This window comes from Eleutherodactylus coqui, chromosome 1 (assembly GCF_035609145.1).
Source record: "Eleutherodactylus coqui strain aEleCoq1 chromosome 1, aEleCoq1.hap1, whole genome shotgun sequence".
In the NCBI taxonomy this organism is placed as follows: domain Eukaryota; kingdom Metazoa; phylum Chordata; class Amphibia; order Anura; family Eleutherodactylidae; genus Eleutherodactylus; species Eleutherodactylus coqui.
Window position 1 is genome coordinate 84,429,566 of NC_089837.1, and position 25,557 is coordinate 84,455,122.

Genomic DNA, 25,557 nt, shown 5'->3' on the forward strand with positions numbered 1-25,557 from the left:
ACATGTCCCTTAAAATCTATTGTCTCCACTCCCACCTAGACTTTTTCCCTCCTAGTTGTGGAGCTGTCAGTGATGAACATGGAGAAAGATTCCACCAGTATATTTCTGTAATGCAACAAAGATATCAGGCCGTTGGAATGAAACAATACTTGCAGATTACTGCTGGTCTGTGTGTAGGGATGCTCCGGAACTCACTTACAGAAGGCAGGCCAAAAGAAAACGATCTCATGAAGTCACCACATGATTCTCTTCACACAGAACCACCTGCCAGGAATTCTTCCATCAATTTAGTACTGTTAAAATGTAACTCATAAAAAAAAATTTAAAGTAATTAAAATTAGAGATGAGCGAACGCGTTTGTCCGAGCTTGATATTCGTGCGAATATTAGGGTGTTCGGGATGTTCGTTATTCGTAACGAACACCATGCGGTGTTCTGGTTACTTTCACTTCCTTCCCTGAGACGTTAGCGCGCTTTTCTGGCCAATTGAAAGACAGGGAAGGCATTACAACTTCCCCCTGCAACGTTTAAGCCCTATACCACCCCCCTGCTGTGAGTGGCTGGCGAGATCAGGTGTTCGCCGAATATAAAAGTCGGCCCCTCCCGCGGCTCGCCTCAGATGCGGTGTGAGTTAGATGAGGGACAGTGCTGTTTATACCGGAGCTGCTGTAGGGAAAGAATTGGTAGTTAGTGTAGGCTTCAAGACCCCCCAAAGGTCCTTATTAGGGCCACTGATAGCTGTGTGTTGGCTGCTGTTAGCAGTGGGATTTTTTTTTTTCTCAAAATCGCCTCTGCAGACCGTTGCACCTGGCATTAGGGACAGAAGTGCTGCATAGGCAGGGAGAGTGTTAGGAGTGAGTGTAGCCTTCAAGAACCTCAACGGTCCTTTCTAGGGCCATATTTATCCGTGTGCAGTACTGTCCAGGCTGCTGTTAGCTGTGCTGCATTTTTTTTGGGCTTCTCAAAATCGCCTCTGCAGAGCATTCCACCCTCCATTGATACTGCAGGGAAAGAATTGTATAGGCAGGGCCACAACACAGTTATTATTCATAGAATATACGCAGTGCTGCCTGTTGGTGGGAAAAAACTGAAAACAAATCTATTTGTCCAGCCTCTGTCCGTCCTTACGCCTGTGGAGACGTGTGAGCTGCGTGAAAAACATTGCTAAATCATACGCACCCAGCTACGCTTTACTGCTGGCTTCGCCATTTGCTTTCCTTAATTGGGAAAAAAAATACCTGCTCTGCCAGAGTTATAATAACTCTGCTACCCTCACGTTCTGTGACACATAAGCAGGGACACAGCACAGTTATTAAACTTCTCATGTTCATTGAATATACGCAGTGCTGCCTGTTGGTGGGAAAAAACTGAAAACAAATCTATTTGTCCAGCCTCTGTCCGTCCTTACGGGCGGTGGAGACGTGTGAGCTGCGTGAAGAACAGTGCTAAATCATACGCACCCAGCTACGCTTTACTGCTGGCTTCGCCATTTGCTTTCCTTAATTGGGAAAAAAAATACCTGCTCTGCCAGAGTTATAATAACTCTGCTACCCTCACGTTCTGTGACACATAAGCAGGGACACAGCACAGTTATTAAACTTCTCATGTTCATTGAATATACGCAGTGCTGCCTGTTGGTGGGAAAAAACTGAAAACAAATCTATTTGTCCAGCCTCTGTCCGTCCTTACGGGCGGTGGAGACGTGTGAGCTGCGTGAAGAACAGTGCTAAATCATACGCACCCAGCTACGCTTTACTGCTGGCTTCGCCATTTGCTTTCCTTAATTGGGAAAAAAAATACCTGCTCTGCCAGAGTTATAATAACTCTGCTACCCTCACGTTCTGTGACACATAAGCAGGGACACAGCACAGTTATTAAACTTCTCATGTTCATTGAATATACGCAGTGCTGCCTGTTGGTGGGAAAAAACTGAAAACAAATCTATTTGTCCAGCCTCTGTCCGTCCTTACGGGCGGTGGAGACGTGTGAGCTGCGTGAAGAACAGTGCTAAATCATACGCACCCAGCTACGCTTTACTGCTGGCTTCGCCATTTGCTTTCCTTAATTGGGAAAAAAAATACCTGCTCTGCCAGAGTTATAATAACTCTGCTACCCTCACGTTCTGTGACACATAAGCAGGGACACAGCACAGTTATTAAACTTCTCATGTTCATTGAATATACGCAGTGCTGCCTGTTGGTGGGAAAAAACTGAAAACAAATCTATTTGTCCAGCCTCTGTCCGTCCTTACGGGCGGTGGAGACGTGTGAGCTGCGTGAAGAACAGTGCTAAATCATACGCACCCAGCTACGCTTTACTGCTGGCTTCGCCATTTGCTTTCCTTAATTGGGAAAAAAATACCTGCTCTGCCAGAGTTATAATAACTCTGCTACCCTCACGTTCTGTGACACATAAGCAGGGACACAGCACAGTTATTAAACTTCTCATGTTCATTGAATATACGCAGTGCTGCCTGTTGGTGGGAAAAAACTGAAAACAAATCTATTTGTCCAGCCTCTGTCCGTCCTTACGGGCGGTGGAGACGTGTGAGCTGCGTGAAGAACAGTGCTAAATCATACGCACCCAGCTACGCTTTACTGCTGGCTTCGCCATTTGCTTTCCTTAATTGGGAAAAAAAATACCTGCTCTGCCAGAGTTATAATAACTCTGCTACCCTCACGTTCTGTGACACATAAGCAGGGACACAGCACAGTTATTAAACTTCTCATGTTCATTGAATATACGCAGTGCTGCCTGTTGGTGGGAAAAAACTGAAAACAAATCTATTTGTCCAGCCTCTGTCCGTCCTTACGGGCGGTGGAGACGTGTGAGCTGCGTGAAGAACAGTGCTAAATCATACGCACCCAGCTACGCTTTACTGCTGGCTTCGCCATTTGCTTTCCTTAATTGGGAAAAAAAATACCTGCTCTGCCAGAGTTATAATAACTCTGCTACCCTCACGTTCTGTGACACATAAGCAGGGACACAGCACAGTTATTAAACTTCTCATGTTCATTGAATATACGCAGTGCTGCCTGTTGGTGGGAAAAAACTGAAAACAAATCTATTTGTCCAGCCTCTGTCCGTCCTTACGGGCGGTGGAGACGTGTGAGCTGCGTGAAGAACAGTGCTAAATCATACGCACCCAGCTACGCTTTACTGCTGGCTTCGCCATTTGCTTTCCTTAATTGGGAAAAAAATACCTGCTCTGCCAGAGTTATAATAACTCTGCTACCCTCACGTTCTGTGACACATAAGCAGGGACACAGCACAGTTATTAAACTTAGATAATTCATTCACTAGAGGCAGTGGGGCCTTTCGTTTTCCAAAAAGGGCAAAAATTATATTTGGCCTGCAGTCTTGCGCCAATTTATTTCCTGCCTGTGAAATCAAATCACTGGTAATACAGCATGCTGAGGGGTAGGGGTAGGCCTAGAGGACGTGGACGCGGCCGAGGACGCGGAGGGCCAAGTCAGGGTGTGGGCACAGGCCAAGCTCCTGATCCAGGTGTGTCGCAGCCGACTACTGCGCGATTAGGAGAGAGGCACGTTTCTGGCGTCCCCACATTCATCGCCCAATTAATGGGTCCACGCGGGAGACGGTTATTAGAAAATGAGCAGTGTGAGCAGGTCCTGTCCTGGATGGCAGAAAGTGCTTCGAGCAACCTATCGTCTACCCGCAGTTCTGCGCCGTCCACTGCTGCCAATCCGAATCCTCTGTCTGCTGCTCCTCCTTCCTCCCAGCCTCCTCACTCCACTACAATAACACCTGCTCAGGAGCGGGAGCACTCCCAGGAACTGTTCTCGGGCCCCTGCTTAGATTGGGCAGCAGCGGTTCCTCTCCCACCAGAGGAGTTTATCGTCACTGATGCCCAACCATTCGAAAGTTCCCGGGGTCCGGGGGAAGAGGCTGGGGACTTCCGCCAACTGTCTCAACAACTTTCTGTGGGTCAGGAGGACGATGACGATCAGACACAGTTGTCTTGCAGTGAGGTAGTAGTAAGGGCAGTAAGTCCCAGGGAGCAGCGCACAGAGGATTCGGAGGAAGAGCAGCAGGACGATGAGGTGACTGACCCCACCTGGTGTGCAACGCTTACTCAGGAGGACAGGTCTTCAGAGGGGGAGTCAAGGGCATCAGCAGGGCAGGTTGCAAGAGGCAGTGCGGTGTCCAGGGCCAGGGGTAGAGGCAGGGCCAGACCGAATAATCCACCAAGTGTTTCCCAAAGCGCCCCCTCGCGCCATGCCACCCTGCGGAGGCCGAGGTGCTCTAAGGTCTGACAGTTTTTCACAGAGACGCCTGACGACCGACGAACAGTGGTGTGCAACCTTTGTCGCGCAAAGCTCAGCCGGGGAGCCAACACCAACAGCCTCACCACCACCACCATGCGCAGACATATGATGGCCAAGCACCCCGCAAGGTGGGACAAAGGCCGTTCACCGCCTCCGGTTTGCACCCCTGCCTCTCCCCCTGTGCCCCAACCTGCCACTGAGATGCAACCCCCCTCTCAGGACACAGGCACTACCGCCTCATGGCCTGCACCCACACCCTCATCTCCGCTGTCCTCGGCCCCATCCAGCAGTGTAGTTCAGCGCACCGTTCAGCCGTCGCTTGCGCAAGTGTTCGAGCGCAAGCGCAAGTACGCCGCCACGCACCCGCACGCTCAAACGTTAACCGTCCGCATCGCAAAATTCATCAGCCTTGAGATGCTGCCGTATAGGGTTGTGGAAACGGAGTCCTTCAAAAGTATCATGGAGGCGGCGGCCCCGCGCTACTCAGTTCCCAGTCGCCACTACTTTTCCCGATGTGCCGTCCCAGCCCTGCACGACCACGTCTCCCGCAACATTGTGCGCGCCCTCACCAACGCGGTTACTGCCACGGTCCACTTAACTACGGACACGTGGACAAGCACAGGCAGGCAGGGCCACTACATCTCCCTGACGGCACATTGGGTGAATTTAGTGGAGGCTGGGACAGAGTCAGAGCCTGGGACCGCTCACGTCCTACCCACCCCCAGAATTGCGGGCCCCAGCTCGGTGCTGGTATCTGCGGAGGTGTATGCTTCCTCCACTAAAGCACCCTCCTCCTCCTCCTCCTCCTCTGTCTCACAATCAAGATGTGTTAGCAGCAGCATGTCGCCAGCAGTCGGTGTCGCGCGGTGTGGCAGCACAGCGGTGGGCAAGCGTCAGCAGGCCGTGCTGAAACTACTCAGCTTAGGCGATAAGAGGCACACGGCCCACGAACTGCTGCAGGGTCTGACACAGCAGACCGACCGCTGGCTTGCGCCGCTGAGCCTCCAACCGGGCATGGTCGTGTGTGACAACGGCCGTAACCTGGTGGCGGCTCTGCAGCTCGGCAGCCTCACGCACGTGCCATGCCTGGCCCACGTCTTTAATTTGGTGGTTCAGCGCTTTCTGAAAAGCTACCCACGCTTGTCAGACCTGCTCGTAAAGGCGCGCCGGCTCTGCGCACATTTCCGCAAGTCCCACACGGACGCTGCCACCCTGCGCACACCGTGAAACATCACTTTAAGCTGCCAGTGCACCGACTGCTGTGCGACGTGCCCACACGGTGGAACTCTACGCTCCACATGTTGGCCAGGCTCTATGAACAGCGTAGAGCTATAGTCGAATACCAACTCCAACATGGGCGGCGCAGTGGGAGTCAGCCTCCTCAATTCCTTTCAGAAGAGTGGGCCTGGTTGGCAGACATCTGCCATGTCCTTGGTAATTTTGAGGAGTCTACCCAGGTGGTGAGCGGCGATGCTACAATCATTAGCGTCACCATTCCTCTGCTATGCATCTTAAGAAATTCCCTGCAAACCATAAAGGCAGCTGCTTTGCGCTCGGAAACGGGGGCGGGGGAAGACAGTATGCCGCTGGATAGTCAGGGCACCCTCCTGTCTATTTCTCAGCGCGTACAGGAGGAGGAGGAGGAGCATGAGGAGGATGAGGAGGAGGGGGAAGAGACAGCTTGGGCCGCTGCTGACGGTACACCGGCTGATTGCCTGTCATCCTTTCAGCGTGTATGGCCTGAGGAGGAGGAGGAGGAGGAGGATCCTGATAGTGATCTTCCTAGTGAAGACAGCCATGTGTTGCGTACAGGTACCCTGGCACACATGGCTGACTTCATGTTAGGATGCCTTTCTCGTGACCCTCGCGTTGCACGCATTCTGGCCACGACGGATTACTGGGTGTACACACTGCTCGATCCACGGTATAAGGAGAACCTGCCCACTCTGATTCCCGAAGAGGAAAGGGGTTCGAGAGTGTTGCTATACCACAGGACCCTTGCGGACAAGCTGATGGTAAAATTCCCAGCCGACAGCGCTAGTGGCAGAAGGCGCAGTTCCGAGGGCCATGTTGCAGGGGATGTGCGTAGATCGAGCAGCATGTACATCCCAGGCAGTGCAACAGTCTTTAAGGGCCTGGCCAGCTTTATGGCTCCCCACCAAGACTGTGTCACCGCTCCCCAGTCACGGCTGAGTCGGCGGGAGCACTGCAAAAGGATGGTGAGGGAGTACGTAGCGGATCGCACGACCATCCTTGGTGACGCCTCTGCCCCCTACAACTACTGGGTGTCGAAGCTGGACACGTGGCCTGAACTAGCCCTGTATGCCCTTGAGGTGCTTGCTTGTCCTGCGGCTAGCGTCTTGTCGGAAAGGGTGTTTAGTGCGGCTGGGGGAATCATCACAGATAAGCGTAGCCGCTTGTCAACCGACAGTGCCGACAGGCTAACACTCATCAAGATGAACAAAGGCTGGATTTCCCCAGACTTCTGTTCTCCACCAGCGGACAGCAGCGATACCTAAGCAATACGTAGGCTGCACCCGCGGATGGAAGCATCGTTCTCTATCACCATCCAAAACGGGGACATTTCTGCTTCATCAATCTGTGTCTAATATTCCTCCTCCTCCTCCTCCTGCTCCTCCTCCTGAAACCTCACGTAATCACGCTGAACGGGCAATTTTTCTTAGGGCCACAAGGCTCACTCAAATAATTTTTCAGAACAATTTTTATAAGTTTCAATTAGCTTAAAAGCGTTGGAACTTTAACTTGAACCAATTTTTCGTTACACTGGGCTGCCTCCAGGCCTAGTTACCACTTAAGCCACATTAACCAAAGCGATTCACCTGCCATCTTGGTTGGGCATGGCCAATTTTTACTGAGGTACATTAGTACTGTTGGTACACCAATTTTTTGGGGCCCTCACCTACAGTGTAATCATAGTAATTTCTATGTTCTTCGCCTGCACTCATGGTACAGAAAGGTGTGTGGGGTTGGCCTACACTTTAGCTACATAAATGTCACTTGTGCCTTGGCTATACTAAGGCTACTGAAATGGAACTAAGACTGCGCTCCTGCTATACTGCTGCTTCAGAATTGTTACTGGGGCCTGTCTTGAGTGCTACTATTGCTTACATGGAACGAAGACTGCGCTCCCGCTATACTGCTGCTTCAGAATTGTTACTGGGGCCTGTCTTGAGTGCTACTATTGCTTACATGGAACGAAGACTGCGCTCCCGCTATACTGCTGCTTCAGAATTGTTACTGGGGCCTGTCTTGAGTGCTACTATTGCTTACATGGAACGAAGACTGCGCTCCCGCTATACTGCTGCTTCAGAATTGTTACTGGGGCCTGTCTTGAGTGCTACTATTGCTTACATGGAACGAAGACTGCGCTCCCGCTATACTGCTGCTTCAGAATTGTTACTGGGGCCTGTCTTGAGTGCTACTATTGCTTACATGGAACGAAGACTGCGCTCCCGCTATACTGCTGCTTCAGAATTGTTACTGGGGCCTGTCTTGAGTGCTACTATTGCTTACATGGAACGAAGACTGCGCTCCTGCTATACTGCTGCTTCAGAATTGTTACTGGGGCCTGTCTTGAGTGCTACTATTGCTTACATGGAACGAAGACTGCGCTCCCGCTATACTGCTGCTTCAGAATTGTTACTGGGGCCTGTCTTGAGTGCTACTATTGCTTACATGGAACGAAGACTGCGCTCCCGCTATACTGCTGCTTCAGAATTGTTACTGGGGCCTGTCTTGAGTGCTACTATTGCTTACATGGAACGGACACGTGGAGAGGACACGTAGTGCCTCAAAAACATCCCCCTCCTCCTCCAACAGGGAAAACATTGTTGGCAAATGCCTTTGCATTGGTTCGTCTGGTGGCAGTCCAAGAATTTCACCTTTACCGACACTACAAGAGAGCCCCCCCACCATCCCCCCGCCACGGCCCACTTAATCCTGGCCACATTCCGAAAACCAACAAAATACAACCGTGGTACTAGGTCCGCAGTCACCACCACATTACCACCAACGCGGTTACTGTTAAGGTGCATATAACCACGGACACGTGGAGAGGACACGTAGTGCCTCAAAAACATCCCCCTCCTCCTCCAACAGGGAAAACATTGTTGGCAAATGCCTTTGCATTGGTTCGTCTGGTGGCAGTCCAAGAATTTCACCTTTACCGACACTACAAGAGAGCCCCCCCCACCATCCCCCCGCCACGGCCCACTTAATCCTGGCCACATTCCGAAAACCAACAAAATACAACCGTGGTACTAGGTCCGCAGTCACCACCACATTACCACCAACGCGGTTACTGTTAAGGTGCATATAACCACGGACACGTGGAGAGGACACGTAGTGCCTCAAAAACATCCCCCTCCTCCTCCAACAGGGAAAACATTGTTGGCAAATGCCTTTGCATTGGTTCGTCTGGTGGCAGTCCAAGAATTTCACCTTTACCGACACTACAAGAGAGCCCCCCCACCATCCCCCCGCCACGGCCCACTTAATCCTGGCCACATTCCGAAAACCAACAAAATACAACCGTGGTACTAGGTCCGCAGTCACCACCACATTACCACCAACGCGGTTACTGTTAAGGTGCATATAACCAGTCTGACTGGGGCATGCAGACACCTTGACAGAATGAATAGTGTGTGGCACATAGGTTCCCCATTGCTATGCCCACGTGTGCAGCTCCTGATGGCGGTGGCACAGGATTGTATTTCTCATTGCTTCTGTACAACATTGTGGGCTATCGCCCCGCCCCTATTAAAGAGGGTCGCTACCTAGCCGTGCCAACCCTGTGCAGTGTGTGCCTGCGGTCCCTCGTCGTGGCAGACGCACTTCTAAATAGACATGAGGGTGGTGTGGCATGAGGGCAGCTGAAGGCTGCGCAGGGACAGTTTGGTGTGCGCTGTGGGGAGGAGGGGGTGCGGTTGGGCAGCATGTAACTCAGGAGAAGTGGCAGTGGAGTGTCATGCAGGCAGTGATTGTGCTTTGTTGGAGGTAGTGTGGTGCTTAGCAAAGGTATGCCATGCTAATGAGCGCTTTTCAGAAGTAAAAGTTGTTGGGAGGGGGGGGGGCACTCTTGCCGCTATTGTGGCTTAATAGTGGGACCTGTGAACTTAGGATGCAGCCCAACATGTAGCCCCTCGCCTGCCCTATCCGTCACTGTGTCATTCCCATCACTTTCCTGAATTGCCCAGATTTTCACACATGAAAACCTTAGCGAGCATCGGCGAAATACAAAAATGTTCTGGTCGCCCATTGACTTCAATGGGGTTCGTTGTTCGAAACGAACCCTCGAGCATCACGGGAAGTTCGTTACGAATAACGAACACCCGAACATTTTGGTGTTCGCTCATCTCTAATTAAAATGTATCATTTTCTCTTAATCTGTTAAAATAACATACTTCAACCTATTGTAGATCACAGAAACTAGAGCTAATAATTTTTATTTGTCATATTCGTTTTTCTCACCCCAAAATTAGTAAGATTTGATTCATGAAGTTAAGGAAACATTCCAAAATATTTTTTTTGTTGGCCAGTGAATCTACAAGCCAAGCATTACAACCAATTGGTTCATATACCTCAGTGGCCTCCTTTTACTGTTTTTGAAAGGATTCGCTATGTAATCAATAAAACCCGTTGACTCAAATCAACGTGCAGAGGTTAAATGCATCCCGAGGATGTGTGTACATAAAGATGTGATTTCACAGTACAATATTTGGAAAGGTGATCATTGCTGCATAAACTGTAGAAAATACCATAATGTAATTGTCGAATGAGTCATGCCTCCTGAGAAATACTCTCCGGAAACCTGGAGATGTCTGTCATGAAAGTAAACAGTCACAAAAGTTTTGTAGAGCTGGCTGCAAACTTTTGATGCTGCTATGAGTGAAAGGAGCTGGTGTCTTTCATATACATCCATTGCAGAATATCTGGCTGGCAGCCACCAGGAGGATAAAAGCCCAAGGTCAGTCCTCAGGATTTCAGCCTGCCCAATATCTATCTCTGTTATAGCCAACTTTTATCATTGCTATTGGCTGATTATCCAATGTTGTGTACCTGATCCTGTGCAGTAAATCAGGGGTCCCCAACTCCAGTCCTCAGGGACCACTAACAGGTCATGTTTTCAGGATATCCTATGGTAAGAACACCTGTGGCAGTGTCTGAGGCACTGACAATAATTACATCATCTGTGCAATACTGTGGAAATCCAGAAAACATGACCTGTTGGCGGTCCCTGAGGACTGGAGTTGGGGAACACTGCAGTAAATGTCCTGTTGGGACAAAAATGGAAAGCGAAGATGAGATCGCATCGCCACATGATTAACCCCTTAATGACCAACCCATAGACTTTTTACATCCTAGCTTGCTGGGCCTTATTCCCTGAGGACGTAGAAATATGTTTCCTGCAGGGATTAGGGGCCCTGCAAGCTGAGGACGTGACACCTCCATGCTGCCGGCTCCCGGAGGTAGCCGGCAACCTGGAGCTGCCATTCTGGGATGCGGGTCCCCTCCCCCGGTCACATGATCGCCGGCATTTACCGAATGCCGGCGATCATATAAAAGTTAGTAAAAAGTCTAAAAAAGTTATAGATTCAGCTGCCCCGGTGGATCGGATCCATCGGGGCAGCTGAAAGTACTCACCCGCCTTCTCCGCGATGACTGGCGGTGTCCCAGCCTCCAGGTCCCGTCGGTGCCTTCTGCGCATGCGCGCCAGATGTCATACGTCGGGTGCATGCACAGAAGGCGTGCGCAGCCCCGGAAATTTAAAAATTCTACTGCTCCAGGCTCCCATGTGTAGCCGAGAGCAGAGGGATGTCACCTGGAGCCGCTTTATGCGGTTCCCAGTTACATTATCGCTGCTATCCAATGGATTACAGCGATCATGTAAAGTAAAAAAAAGTTTTTAAAAAGTTTAAAAGAAAGAAAAAAAAGTTTAAAGGGGTTGTCTCGTGAAATCAAGTGGGGTGCAGCACTTCTGTATGGCCATATTAATGCAATTTGTAATGTACATCGTGCATTAAATATGAGCCATACAGAAGTTATTCACTTACCTGCTCCGTTGCTAGCGTCCCCGTCGCCATGGATCCGTCTAAATTCGCTGTCTTCTGGCGTTTTTAGACGCGCTTGCGCTGTGCGGTCTTCTGTGCGGTGAATGGGGCCGCTCGTGCCGGAGAGCTGGTCCTCGTAGCTCCGCCCCGTCACGTGTGCCGATTCCAGCCAATCAGGAGGCTGGAATCGGCAATGGACCGCACAGAGCCCACGGTGCACCATGGGAGAAGACCCGCGGTGCATCGTGGGTGAAGATCCCAGCGGCCATCTTGGTAAAGGAAGAAAGAAGTCGCCGCAGCGCGGGGATTTGGGTAAGTAATAAACTTTTTTTTTTTTTAACCCATCCCTTGGGTTTGTCTCGCGCCGAACAGGGGGCCTATTGAATTAAAAAAAAACCCGTTTCGCCGTGAGGCAACCCCTTTAAGTTTCATCTCCCCTCATGGATCATATGCTTGAGGGGAGATGAAATAACGTACCTAAGGCACCGCATTTATCCGTGGACTTCACCATGGCTTCTGCGCACGCGCCCACCGCCAAGATGGTGGACGCATGTGCAAAAGGCGCAGATTGCCAGGGTAATTTAAAATCTCCCTGCTCCTGGCTACCAAATGTAGCCGAGAGCCTGGAGATTTCACCGGGGCCCGCAAAACGCGGTTCCTGGTCACGTGATCGCCATTTTCAAATTGAAAACGGTAATCACGTAAAAGAAAAAGAAGTGAAAATTTCACCTCCAATCACAGATCAGATTCGTGAGGGGAGGCGAAATTACTTACCTAAGGCCTCTGGTGATGTCCCCCGACGGGATCCTTATCCACGGACCTTTCCCCAACTTTGGCGCATGTGCCCATTAGCAAAATGTCGGACACAAGCGCAAAAGCTGTTGAGGGCCCTGAAAATTCAAAGTCTCCTTCCCCCCTGGCTACTAAATGTAGCCAAGAGCCTGGAGCAGTGACCAAGGGCCGCAGTGAGTGGTTTCCGGTCACGTGATCGCCGTTATCCAATAGATAATGGCGATTACGTAAAATTTAAGACACAGTTGAAGTTTGATGCGCCTTTCGTTTTGAGCCCCGTTGTGCATACAGACATAATATTAAGGCCACAATGGGTATGTCTCTGAAAACGGGGCAAACGGGGGTATCCATTTTGGGGTGAACTTTTTCATTCTTATGTACGCTATACAAAAAAAAAGTTTTTAAAATGACACAATTGCCCAAAAAATTAAAATTGTAATTTTTTCGATCTGTTTTACTCAGATTCATTTAAAAACTGTGGGGTTAAAATATACAGTACACCCCTAGATGAATTTGTTAAGTGGTCTAGTTTTCAAAATGGGGTAATTGTGAGGGTCCTCTGTCGTTTTGACTGCTCAAGGGTTCTACAAGTGGGCAATGGGGCCTAAAACGCCTTCAAGCAAACTGTCTGTTCTAAAAGCCACCGGCTGCTCCTTTCGTTTTGGGCCCCGTTGTGAATACGGACATAATTTTAGGGCTACAATGAGTATGTTTCTGAACACAGAACAAACAGGGGTATCCATTTTGGGGTACAAGTCTTCACTGATATGTATGCTGTACAAAAAAACCGGGTTTAAAAGTGACTTGATTGCCAAAAAAATGAAAATCGTAATTTCTTCCTTCTGCTTTGCTTAGATTCATTCAAAAACCGTGGGGTCAAAATGCGCAGCACACCCCTAGATAAATTCATTAAGAGGTCTAGTTTTCAAAATGGGGTCATTTGTGGGGGTTCTATATCATTTTGGTCCATCAAGGGCTCTACAATTGGGCAATGGGGCTGAAATCGCCTTCAAGCAAAATGACTGTTCTGAAAGTCACTGTCTGCTCTTTTCGGTTTGGACCCTGTTGTGCTTACGGACACAAGATTAGGGCAACAATGGGTATGTTTCTGAACACAGGACAAACGGGAGTATCCATTTTGGGTGCAAATACGCATTTTCATGTGCATTATAGAAAAAATTCCATCTTTTAAATGGCATATTTGCAAAAACATGAAATATTATTTTTTCTCCTCTAAATTGCATTAATTCCTGAAACAAAATCTGTGGGGTAAAAATACTCCTGACCCCCTTCAGTGTATAAATTAGGCGGTGTAGTTTTTAAAATGGGGTCATTTGTGGGGGTATCTATCATTCTGACTCCTATGAGCCTTTGTAATCTTGGCTTGGTGCCGGAAAATAAAGTGTTCCTCAAAATGCTGAAAATCAATGTTAAATTTGCACGTCTCTTAAATGGTTAAAAAAAACTGAACAATTATTAATGTGCACCCAGGATAAAGTAAACAGATGGAAATATATATATTATCAAGAATTTGTACAGTATGTTCGCACATATTTGAGATATCGCAGTTGAAAATGTGAAAAAATGAAATTTTTTTCAACATTTTCCCAATTGTAGTGCTTTTAATAAATATACACAAATTTTATCGGACTATTTTCACCACCTAAATGAAGTACAACGTGTGGCAAAAAAACAATGTCAGAATCACTTGGATATGCAAAACCTTTACGTAGTTATTCTATGTCAAAGTGACACGTCAGATTTCCAAAATTTGGTCTGGTCATTAAGGCGCAAACAGTCTTGGTCACTAAGGGGTTAAAGAGAGAAATGCAGAATTTTCTGTGGCAAAGCACTTCTCTAGTCATGGACACAACATACAAGAGTTATCATACTTAAAGGCAATTTTAGGTCCCAACGTCACAGAAGAATTTGGAAATATAAGTTTATTACCATCTTTGATACTATCAGAGATGGTATGAATCTCAGAGGAGGGTTTTTACACAAGTGGAGATTGTGAGAAATGAGAAACCAACAGCGGAGGTGACAGGTTGGCCTGATGTTGACACCCCTAACAGCAATGTAGAGATTATAAACTTTAACATTCCTTATCACTTGACTAATTATTTACTGTTTTGCTCATCCCTCCCTCCATGATATTTATCTAAGTGCTATTAATCACAATGTGTGTGCCCTCTCATGCTGTCTCTGGTATTTATCTAGTGCAAATTAAGTTCCCCATGTCTATACCCTCCCATGTGATCATGTATATGTGTCCCATCAAAATCTGTTTAAAATTGCCTGAGGAAGGATTCTGAGAGGATGCAAAAGCTCGCTCTAACATCATGTAGTTTTGTTAGCCATTAACCCCTTAATGACGCGGCCTGTTTTCTTTTTCCATTTTTAACTCCTTTATTTATCCATCGACGTCGCTGTTTGAGGGCTTGTTTTTTGCGGGACGAGTTGTATTTTTCAATGGTGCTATTTAAAGTACCATATAATGTACTGAAAAACATTAAAAAAATTCTAAGTGGAGTAAAATGAAAAAAAAAATGACATTTCACCATCTTTTAGTGTGTCTTGTTTCTATAGCGCACGGATGGCAACAAAAAACGACATGATAACTTTATTCTATGGGTCGGTACGATTACTACGATACCAAACTTGTATAGTTGTGTAGTTTTTTTTACTATACTCCTTTTTTTTTTTTTCAAAGACATTACATTTTTTTCAATTATTTTCTGCGTCATGTTGTGCGCACGATAACTTTTTTATTTTTCCGTCGACGTAGTTGAGCAAGGTTTCATTTTTTGCATAATGTCCTGTAGTTTCTTATAGTATCAATTTGGAATGCATACGACTTTTTGATCGCTTTTTATTGCGTTTTTTCTGGGAGGCAGGGTAACTAAAAAAATGCATTTCTGGCGTTCTTTATATTTTTTTTCAGACGACGTTCACCGTGCGGGAAAAATAATGCATTACTTTGATAGTTTGGACTTTTACGGACGCGGTGATACCAAATACATATTTTTAATTTATTATTTAGATTTTTTAATAATAGATATGGCAAAAGAGGGGTGATTTAAACTTTTACAAGTTTTTTTTTTTTCAATTAAAAAAAACTTTATTGATTTTTTTTTTACATTACTTTGAAGCCCCCCTGGGGGACTTTAAGATGCGATGCTTTGATCGCTCCTACAGTATGACGTAATGCTATAGCATTACGTCATACTGCTTTTTGACAGGCAGTCTATCAAGCCACCCCACGGGGATGGCTTCATAGGCAGTCTGTTAAGGCAGCCCTGGGGCCTTTCATTAGGCCCCCGGCTGCCATGACACCTGCACGGCTCCCCCGATCTCACCGCGGGGGGGGGGGGCCGTGCGGGACCCCCGAACATCGTTCGGGGGATTTAAATGCCGCAGTCAGAACTGACAGCGGCATTTAAATGGTTAATAGCCGCGATCGGCCGCTCGCGGCTATTGCCCGCGGGTGTCAGCTGTTATAAACAGCTGACGCCCGCACTGTATGAAGAGAGGTTGCCACGCAACCTCTCTTCATACATACCCCGCGGCTCCATGACGTAAATGTATGTCATTGGTCGAGAAGGGGTTAAAAGGTATCATATCTACAAGATTACTTGGTTTCTCTTACTGATAACAATCACACTTTATTGTCTGAAAATGATTGTAAAGTGGCTTTCAAAGATCTACTCTACCATTAACATAAATCTCAGGCCTCGTTTTAGTGCAAAAGAGGCGCGTGAAAAGATTGCATCATTAGAACCTATGGTTTCCTATAGAAGCATTCACATGAGCGAATTTTAGACGCGCTAAATACTCGCACCAATCAAAGCTCGCATCTAAGGTCCGTGGTGCGAGAAAAGATAGGATCTGACCTGTCTTTGGTGCGTGCTTTCCGTAGACTCCTTTGGGAGCTGGATAACACTCACCTCTGGTCGTGTGAATGGGCAATTTCACAGTTAATTTAAAAAGCTGGAAATCACCCGTTCGCCCGATCTTTAGTGCAGTATAGATGTGATTTTTTTTTTACACGCCTATACTGTGCTAAAACAGCGCTCGTGTGAACGAGGCCTTATAAGAGAGTGTCTCAGGCAGAGTTACAAGTCCCATAGGTCTCATGCAAGGCTAGTACTGTTTAATGGTAAAATTTCACTTGCATCTTGCTGCCACTAGAGGCACATGGTGAAGACAGATTTATAGTGTTTTCTTTGCAAGTAATGAAATTAACAAAAATTGGATTTTATCACAATTGTAACATAGTGACATAATATGTTAGACCGAAAAAGACATACGTCCATCCAGTTAAGCCTATTACCCCCCAATGTTGATCCAAAGGAAAACAAAAAAAGCCCAATAAGGTAGGAGTATATTTACACTATTTAAGGGAGAAAAATTAAGGGAGACTCCAATCTGGCAACCAGCATAATTTGGATCAACAACACTTCTGTAGTAATTAGTGACTGTGACAATGTAATATTGTAACGTTCAATAAAAGGAGTCCACTGTTATAAGAGGCTTGAACTCTCCTAGTGAATTTGCCATCACCACATCCTCAGGCAGAGAGTTTCATAGTCTCACTGCTCTTACAGTTATTTAGTTTAGAAAAAAAGACGTCCGAGAGGTGACCTAATGACTATGTATAAATATATCAGGGGACAATACAGAGATCTCTCCCATCATCTATTTATACCCAGGACTGTAACAAGGGGGCATCCTCTACATCTAGAAGGTTTCTACACAAGCAAAGAAGGGGGTTCTTTACTGTAACAGCAGTGAGACTATGGAACTCTCTGCCTGAGGACGTGGTGATGCCGAACTTGATAAGAGTTTAAGAGGGGCCTGGACATCTTGCTTGAGCAATATAAATATTATATGTTATAATCTTTAATTACTTCAGAAGGGTCGGTGATCTGGGGATTATTCTGATTGCCAGACTGAAGTCAGGAAGGAATTTTGTCCCTTAAATGGGGAAAACCGGCTTCTACCTCATTGGGGTTTTTTGGGGGGATCAACGTTAGGGGGTAATAGGCTGAACTGTATAGACGTGTTTTTTTTTCGGTCCTACATACTATGTTACTATGTTGGTATGTAATTAAATTGCATTCCCCTGTGCTTGGCTAATTCTGCACATCTACTGCCCTCCATGTTCTATCTATGCATAAAGTATCTATATTTTTCATAAAGGTTCCCCTTTGTTGTCACATTAATTGCAATAAACTATAAAATTAATTTCCAATCCTCAATTCCCAATCCAGAACTACACAATAAACTAGAAATGTGCAAAAGGCAACAAAGTAAACTTGTCAAAGAAACAACTACAGAGTAAAACTTGTGGCTCGCAGGACATTTAGAGCAAATGATGACGACAGTATACAGAGATAATAAAGGATATTAATGGTAGATTGAAAAATGGGGCTGGAAGCAAGAACATCTTTGGCTGGATTTAAAAAGGTGTGACATCACAGAATGCTAACCGAGGAAAAAATAGCCTTTCTGACGCATGGACGAAACAATTATAGGCCCTTCGTGAGTATGTGGAACTCTGTGTCTTGCTGCCTCTGGCAATGTTATTCAGAATATTACATCCAGCTATCCAAGATTGTCTCCATGAGAAGAAGATTTATCTAGAAAATGGTTTTTCTCACTATTAGGGTCAGATTATCATATCAGACGGAACAGAGTATATTCATAGAGATCATCTGTATTTGTCACCTTTTTCTTTATGGAGTTCTATAATTGTATAGTATGTCCAGTGATTCAATGTCATAAGCACAGAATTGGTCCAGGGAGATTGTTTCTTTATATACACACACAGACACATAAAATAAATATATAGATAGATAGATAGATAGATAGATAGATAGATAGATAGATAGATAGATATACATAGATAGATAGATAGATAGTAGAGATGAGCGAACGTACTCGGTAAGGGCGATTTCACAATCGAGCACCGCGATTTTCGAGTACTTCACTACTCGGGTGAAAAGTACTCGGGTGTGCTGTGGGTGAGCGGGGGGTTGCAGCGGGGAGTGGGGGGGAGACGGAGAGAGAGAGGGCTCCCCCCTGTTCCCCGCTGCTACCCCCCACTCCCCTCTGCAACCCCCCGCCCCACAGCGCACCCGAGTACTTTTCACCCGAGTAGTGAAGTACTCGAAAATCGCGGTGCTCGATTGCGAAATCGCCCTTACCGAGTACATTCGCTCATCTCTAATAGATAGATATACATCTAAATCTATCGATCTGTCTATCTATCTATCTTGTATGTGTTATATATATACAATACTGTACAAAAGTTTTAGGCAGGTCCAGACAAAATGCTGCAAAGTAAGAAAGCTTTCAAAAATAGTAGTGTTAATAGTTTTTCTTTGTCAATTAACAAAATGCAAAGTGAGTGAACATGAGAGAAATCTATGTCAAATCAGTATTTGGTGTGATTACCCTTTGCCATCAAAACAGCATCAGTTCTTCTAGGTACACTTGTGCAAAGTCAGAGATTTTGTAGGATTATAGTCAGGTGTACGATTAACCAATTATACCAACCAGGTGCTAATGATCGTCGTTTTTATATGTTTAAATACAGTGTTTAACACAGGCAGAAACAGCTGTGTAGGAGGCTTAAAACTGGGTGAGGAACAGCCAACCTCTGCTACGAAGGTGAGGTTGTGGAAGACCGTTTCATGTTACAAGTCATACACGGTGGCAAGACTGAGCATAGCACAAGACACAAGGTAGTTATACTGCATCAGTAAGGTCTCTCCCAGGCAAAGATTGCAAAGCAGACTGGGGTTTCGAAATGCGCTGTTCAACTCTTTTGAAGAAGCACAAAGAAACCGGCAACGTTGAAGACTGTAGATGCAGTGTTTGGCCAAGGAAGCTTAGTGGAGCAGATGAAAGATATATTATGCTTAATTGCCTTTGACATTGGAAGATGTCCAACAGTGGGATCAGCTAAGAACTGGCAGAAACCAGTGGGACCCAGGAACACCTATCTATTGTTCGGAGACGTCTGACCAGAAGTGGTCTTCATGGAAGAATTGCAGCCAAAAAGCCATACCTTTGACATAGAAACAAGGCCAAACAACTTAACTATGCACAAAAACATAATAACTGGAGTGCAGAAAAATAGCAGAAGGGGCCATTGGAGTTTTAATTATCAAAAAAATACGTTCCCTTTAACAGCAATTGTTGATACTACGGAGCTACATTTAGTTTTTAAGGGGGCACTTACTTTTTCACAAGTAGTGTAAACGTAATAAAAATAATTTAATAAGCTTAAAAACTGAGTACTTTGTTTATTCCAATGTCTAATATCACATTTTTTAAGGACTGAAAGCAGTTTAGTGTGACATATTTAATAGCAGGAAACCCTTAGAGGGGGTTAATACCTTTTCATTGTATATCCTGTAGAATGACTATCACATTTTAAAAGTCTTTCTTCACACTGGTTTTCGAGGTGAAGATGGAGATTACAGCATCAGCATGACAAAACATATTTCTGTAACATTGTGAGAGAGATCGATCAACTCAGGGAAAGCCAATATCAGCGATGAGATGAAAGACAAAGTGACTGAACCTTTGTTTTTGATGTATACAGTAACTTTATACTTGGATAGTGGATCAGATTCCTTATTCCATCACTGCAACATATGTATGCAGCAATCAGGGCAGATAACACAGGCTGTAGGATAAATGTGGTCACTCAGTGGCGCTGCATTAGAAGCCCAGGGTTGGTCTATCGTGCTGGGGACAGCAGATGCTCAGCTGTTGGATGACAGCCGAGCACTTGCTCTAACAAACCTTGGATCCCCAGTGTTTAACCCTTTACATGCTACGGTCAGGCTGACAGAGAGAGTCCCAATGGGTTCTTATGGCTTGGATATAGCCTCCGGGTCTGCTAGCTACGGTGGTCGATGAGACTCTGCCTCTGGCTGAGTGTCATAGGCTTACCAATGCACTGCTATACTGATGCATAGTAGTATGATAAAAGATGCTTATAATCAAGTTCCCTAGTAGGACAAAAATAATAGAAACTACAAAACCCCACCTTTACCCATTACTATGTAAAAAAGAGTGAACAAAATGTTACATAGAGCGACAAAAAGTACAACTCATCCTGCAAAAAAAATCCCTTTCACAGTACCTTTGACAAAAAAAGAAAAATGTTAGGGGTATTTGAATGCAGCAATAAATGAAAAATACAAGTGTGTAAAAGTTCCAAAAGACTAAATAAGTTTGGTATTGACATAATCGTACCAGCCTGCAGAGTTAATTTAACATATTACTTATACTAGAACCTTGCATATACCAAGAACCTTGCATTATTTATGTGGTTAGTGTATTTATTTTAGGTATGTATATTTCTGATAGCAAATGTATTTTGAGTGCTGTTGCCGCTTTTTGGTTCCTGCTTCTATTTTATGTTGCAGCCATGGTTTAATGTGCACCTATGGATTTCTATTGGGAAGTGCTGAACTATTTTATCGTTTTTTGCACAAATATTGTGGAGTCCACCTGGTTGTGCACGCCCACCCACTTACCTTCTATCTCTCCTATTGGACCATATAAATGGTATCCTACCTTCTGTCGTGGCTTGTCGGTCATGACAGCATTGTGGCATGGTGGCCTTGACGCAGGCAAAGACCTGTCACTTTGTTATACAGGACAAGGGTTAAAGGGGTTGTCCGGCCATAAACATCAGGTCTCATTACTTCTGTTTGCCCAATACAATGCACTTTGTAATATACATTGTGCATTGTAAATTAGGCAAACAGAAGTTATTCACTTACCTCTTGGCTGCCCCCCCCCCCCCCTGTGTTGCTCCTCGGTTGCCATGGTTCCTGGTTCCGACAAGTCTCTTCTCCTCTTCTTGTCGGGACGACCGGGGACGCGCCTCTCCAGCACAGCTCTGCGCATGTGCAGAAGAAGTTCAGCCTGGGAAGCTCAGTTCTGCCTGAGGAGGCGTGGCTGCTGGCTCTTCAACTCCAAGGTAAGAATGAGAGGAGGGGCGGGCTCTCGTGGGGGGGGGAGGAGGGAGGGAGGGGGGAGGATGGATGGATGAATGGATGGATGTGTGCAAGTGGCTGTCAGAAGTCCGGGGGGAGGAGGGGGGGCAGTGATGTGTGTCTGTGCAATGTCAGGATGGATGGATGGATGTGTGCAAGTGGCTGTCAGAAGTCCGGGGGGGTGGGGGGAGGGGGGGCAGCAGCAGTGATGTGTGTCTGTGCAATGTCAGGATGGATGGATGGATGTGTGCAAGTGGCTGTCAGAGGTCCGGGGGGGGGGGGCAGCGGCAGTGATGTGTGTCTGTGCAATGGAGGATTGGGGGGGAGGATGGATGGATGTGTGCAAGTGGCTGTCACTTGCACACATCCATCCATCCCCCCCCCCCCGGGACTTCTGACAGCCACTTGCACACATCCATCCATCCATCCTGACATTGCACAGACACACATCACTGCCGCTCGCTCCCCTCCCCCCTCCTGACATGAGTGTATAACTCAGTCTCCCCTGGCCACACCCCCTCTGATTATAGTATGCAGCAGGGGGCGGGGCCTGGGCGGGGAGAGACCGTAGAGCAGTTCAATAGAGGTGGGCGTGTCGTGGGCGGGGCTAGGACGTGAGCTGAGGGAGGCCATGAAATTTTGCCTTTTCATGTCTCTTACTACCATCGGGAGCGCGCACACAGAGGCGCCATCTTTGAAAGCTGCAGTGAAGATCAGAATCTAAGGTAAGAAACTGACATTCCAGCTGATCTGCTGGCCGGTTTGAGCCCCTGTATGCTGTCTGTTACTATCCTTACTGAAAGGAAAGCAGCAGCATTCTAAAAATTTTTACCCTGTGTGGCCGGACAACTCCTTTAATGCACCATGTGCAGAGACTGCTGGGTGCTGTCTCTCAATGCTGCATGGATGCATGCTGAGGATTAGTCATTCCTGGGAGAAGTTTGTAGGTGTGGTTTTCTAGTTGCTCTGCCAATCATCAGGTGTGAAGAGCCTTATATTCTTACCTCTCTCTTTGCTCACCGCTGCTTATTCAGTTCCATAGAGGAGTAGTTGGAGAGTGGTGTTCCTCTTTGCTGGGTGTATTGCTACTTCCAGATAAGTGCTGCGGTTTATTTTCCAGTTACATTTCTGTTTTCATGCTTGTATTGCTTTCTGTGTTGGTTTATCTCTCCAGGGGCTCCTACAGGGACAATCAGGGCCCAGGGAGAAGACCGTGGGGCTGCCTTTATCGAGGCAATGACTCCACTTTTAGGCAGAGACCCTCCATCTCCCTGCTACGTTAGAGCCAGGCTTCTTTCTCCTTGGAGTGGTGCTACTGATCAGCATAGCGTGGTGTTCTACAGTGCATAGTGTTATCAACTGGAGTAAGTGTGAATGTCACCCTGCGTCCGTGCTGACCGTGGTGTTCGTGTGCCACACGGACATGACACCTTCCCTGGTTTTATTTGTAGGTTTAGTCCCAAGAGAGGAGCATTCTTAAATGTAGGTACCGATCTTTCCCAGGTTAAGATTAGACCTCCTGGTATTAGTGTTAGACCCATCTGAAAGCTTGGTCACCTGGACGTTGGTAGATGATTTGATCAAATTATATACCAAAAACCTTGCATTATTTAATGTGGTTAGTGTATTTATTGTAGGTATGTATATTTCTGATAGCAAATTTATTAGTGCTGTTGTCCCTCTTTGGTTTCTGCTTCCAGAGAATAATGTTATCACATTATTTATTTTGCATACTAAACATCGTAAAAATGAAATCCAAAAAAAAAACTAGAATTTTTTTTTACCCCAATTCCCCTAAAAAAGAATAAATAAAAGCTATACAATAATTTATATGAACCCAAAAATTATGCCATTAAAAAATACAACTTGTCCCACAAAAACAAGCCCTCTTACATCTGTGTCAACAGAAAAATTAAAAAGTTATGGCTCCTGGAGTGCGACGATGAAAAAAACTGAAAACTTGGTTGGTCGTTAAGCCACAAACAGGCTTGGTTACTAAGAGGTTAAAGCAATAGAAAGGGCAAGCAAACTGTGCCACAGAAAGTTGCCATAACACCTTGAAAGTCACGCTGAGCTTTGCTACTTCCGTACCTATAGGATCATATGTAACGGCATGTAAAGGTACCAAGATAACTTACCTGCAATATACCATTATGTGAAGGTATGGGAAAGAGTATTTTGGTTTAGAAACTCCATTTACAAATAAACTATTAACCCCTTAAAGGGTTTTTTCAGGAAAAATACTACTGGTGATGACTAGAGATGAGCGAGCGTACTCGGAAAAGCACTACTCGCTCGAGTAATTTGCTTTATCCGAGTATCGCTGTGCTCGGGTCTGAAGATTCGGGTGCCGCTGCGGCTGACAGGTGAGTCGCAGCGGGGAGCAGAGGAGAGCGGGTGGGAGAGAGGGAGAGAAAGATCTTACCTCCGTTCCTCCCCGCTCTCCCCTGTAGCTCCCCGCTCCGTGCCGGCACCCGAATCTTCAAACCCGAGCACAGCGATACTCGAGCAAATTACTCGAGCGAGTAGTGCTTTTCCGAGTACGCTCGCTCATCTCTAGTGATGACCTATCCTTACTATATGTCATCAATAGTTGATCGGCTGGGGTCCGCCACTCAGGACCTTGACTGTTTAGCTGAGCAGGTGCCCACTGTCCGCCTCACAAGCACACAGGGTCAGAGCGGAAGCCGCTGCTCTGACCCCAGTGTAGTGGCGGAACTTGAAATTGCAGACATGGCCACTTCACAAGGTTCAGAGCAGCAGCAGTGTGTATTGGTGCTGAGAGCTAATCAGTCAAGGTCCTGAGTGGCATAGGATAGGTCATAAATAGTATTTTCCCTGGAAAACCCCTTTCAACCTTACTACCAAAGCCTGCTTGCACCTTAATGACCAAACAATTGGATACACTCTGCGATCCTCGCCGCTGCTTCCCTAAAGTGAAATAAATGTTATTAATTAATATTAATGTCTCTAAACTGTTAATAAAAGGCAAGCGTAACATGATTAATATAAACATTATTGCGTAATTTTAATTACCATTTCCTGGTAGGTAAGCCTCAATATTTTAAAATAATAGTACCAGAAATGAATTCTCCATATCCAAATACATTAGGTTCCAAATGTGCAAGACCATGAATAAAAAATTAGGATTTTCACTGACACATGACATACCCTAACCTGCATGCTGTAAATGTACGGCATTACAGTGGAACCGTTACCCTTCCGTGACGAACATGTAAGTCATGGGGCAGAAAGAGGTAAAGTTTTTTTTTAGCTACTAGAGGCAGCGTCCCCATTCAACCTCCATGAATTAGCCAGAGTAGAGATCGAATACAAAGATGGTTGTAGGTAGAAATGAGTATATTAGTGGAGGAATTGCCCCATATAAGACAATGAAACCAAAAATACGACTCTATGATGGGGCAAACACGGCTCCTATCTAGTTGTACTGTGATTGTACTAATGTTTCTAAGCAGCTTCAAGGGCAGTTTCTGGCATAAACTTGTTTTCTGTATGTTTGCGAGTTGGGACCATTTAGCAGCAAAATGCTTGGTCACTAATAGGTACATTTTAAAGTGCACCAATCCATTAATGATGCAGTGCCATCTTGGAGGAACCTGGATGCCAATCTGTTACAAGGATTGGCACTCTAAAATGTTCATTCAATAACCACAAGTTGACAAGCGAACATGAATGAACAGCTTCACAAACTTTTTACACCTCATGTAGCTATAGAGCAAGATTGGTAATAACACTGAGCTACTTTCAAGAGACTACATTCTGCATCAGATGCCAGATTGCATTGAACCCAAGGATTTAATCAAGGCACCAATCAGAAGCACCACGTCTGGGGAAATGATGCATTATCTAGTTCTCATTCATATCAATGTTCATCTATCCATGCACTGCACAGATATGCCAGGTCCTCCAGAGTGAAGGAAGCTCCTTGTAGACATTCTCACTATGAAATGTGGACTCTGTTAGCTCCAAATACCTCTTAAAGGAATTCGAAAAGGGCATTATAGAAGAAAACAACCACTTCCAAGCAACACTCTGGTCCTGGGGATAAAATCTGAAGTTAGGGGGAGTCATATTACCTGTTACCCTCTATTTACACTGTTCTTTCACAGTTCCACTGGTTCCTGGGCCTTTCTTTTGACTTTCAAGATGTCCACAGCACACCTCTGACTATTCAAACCACACTGTGCATTGGCAGTCTGAGACACTTAAAGGGATATTCCCATTTCAGACCTTTATGGTATATCTACAGCCATAAAGTCACATAGGTGCTGGTCCCACACCTATCTCTAGTTGTGTCTCCCACTGCCCCATACCCAGCTACATGGGGTGGCTAGTGGATTGTTGGAATTTCAGAAATAGCTGA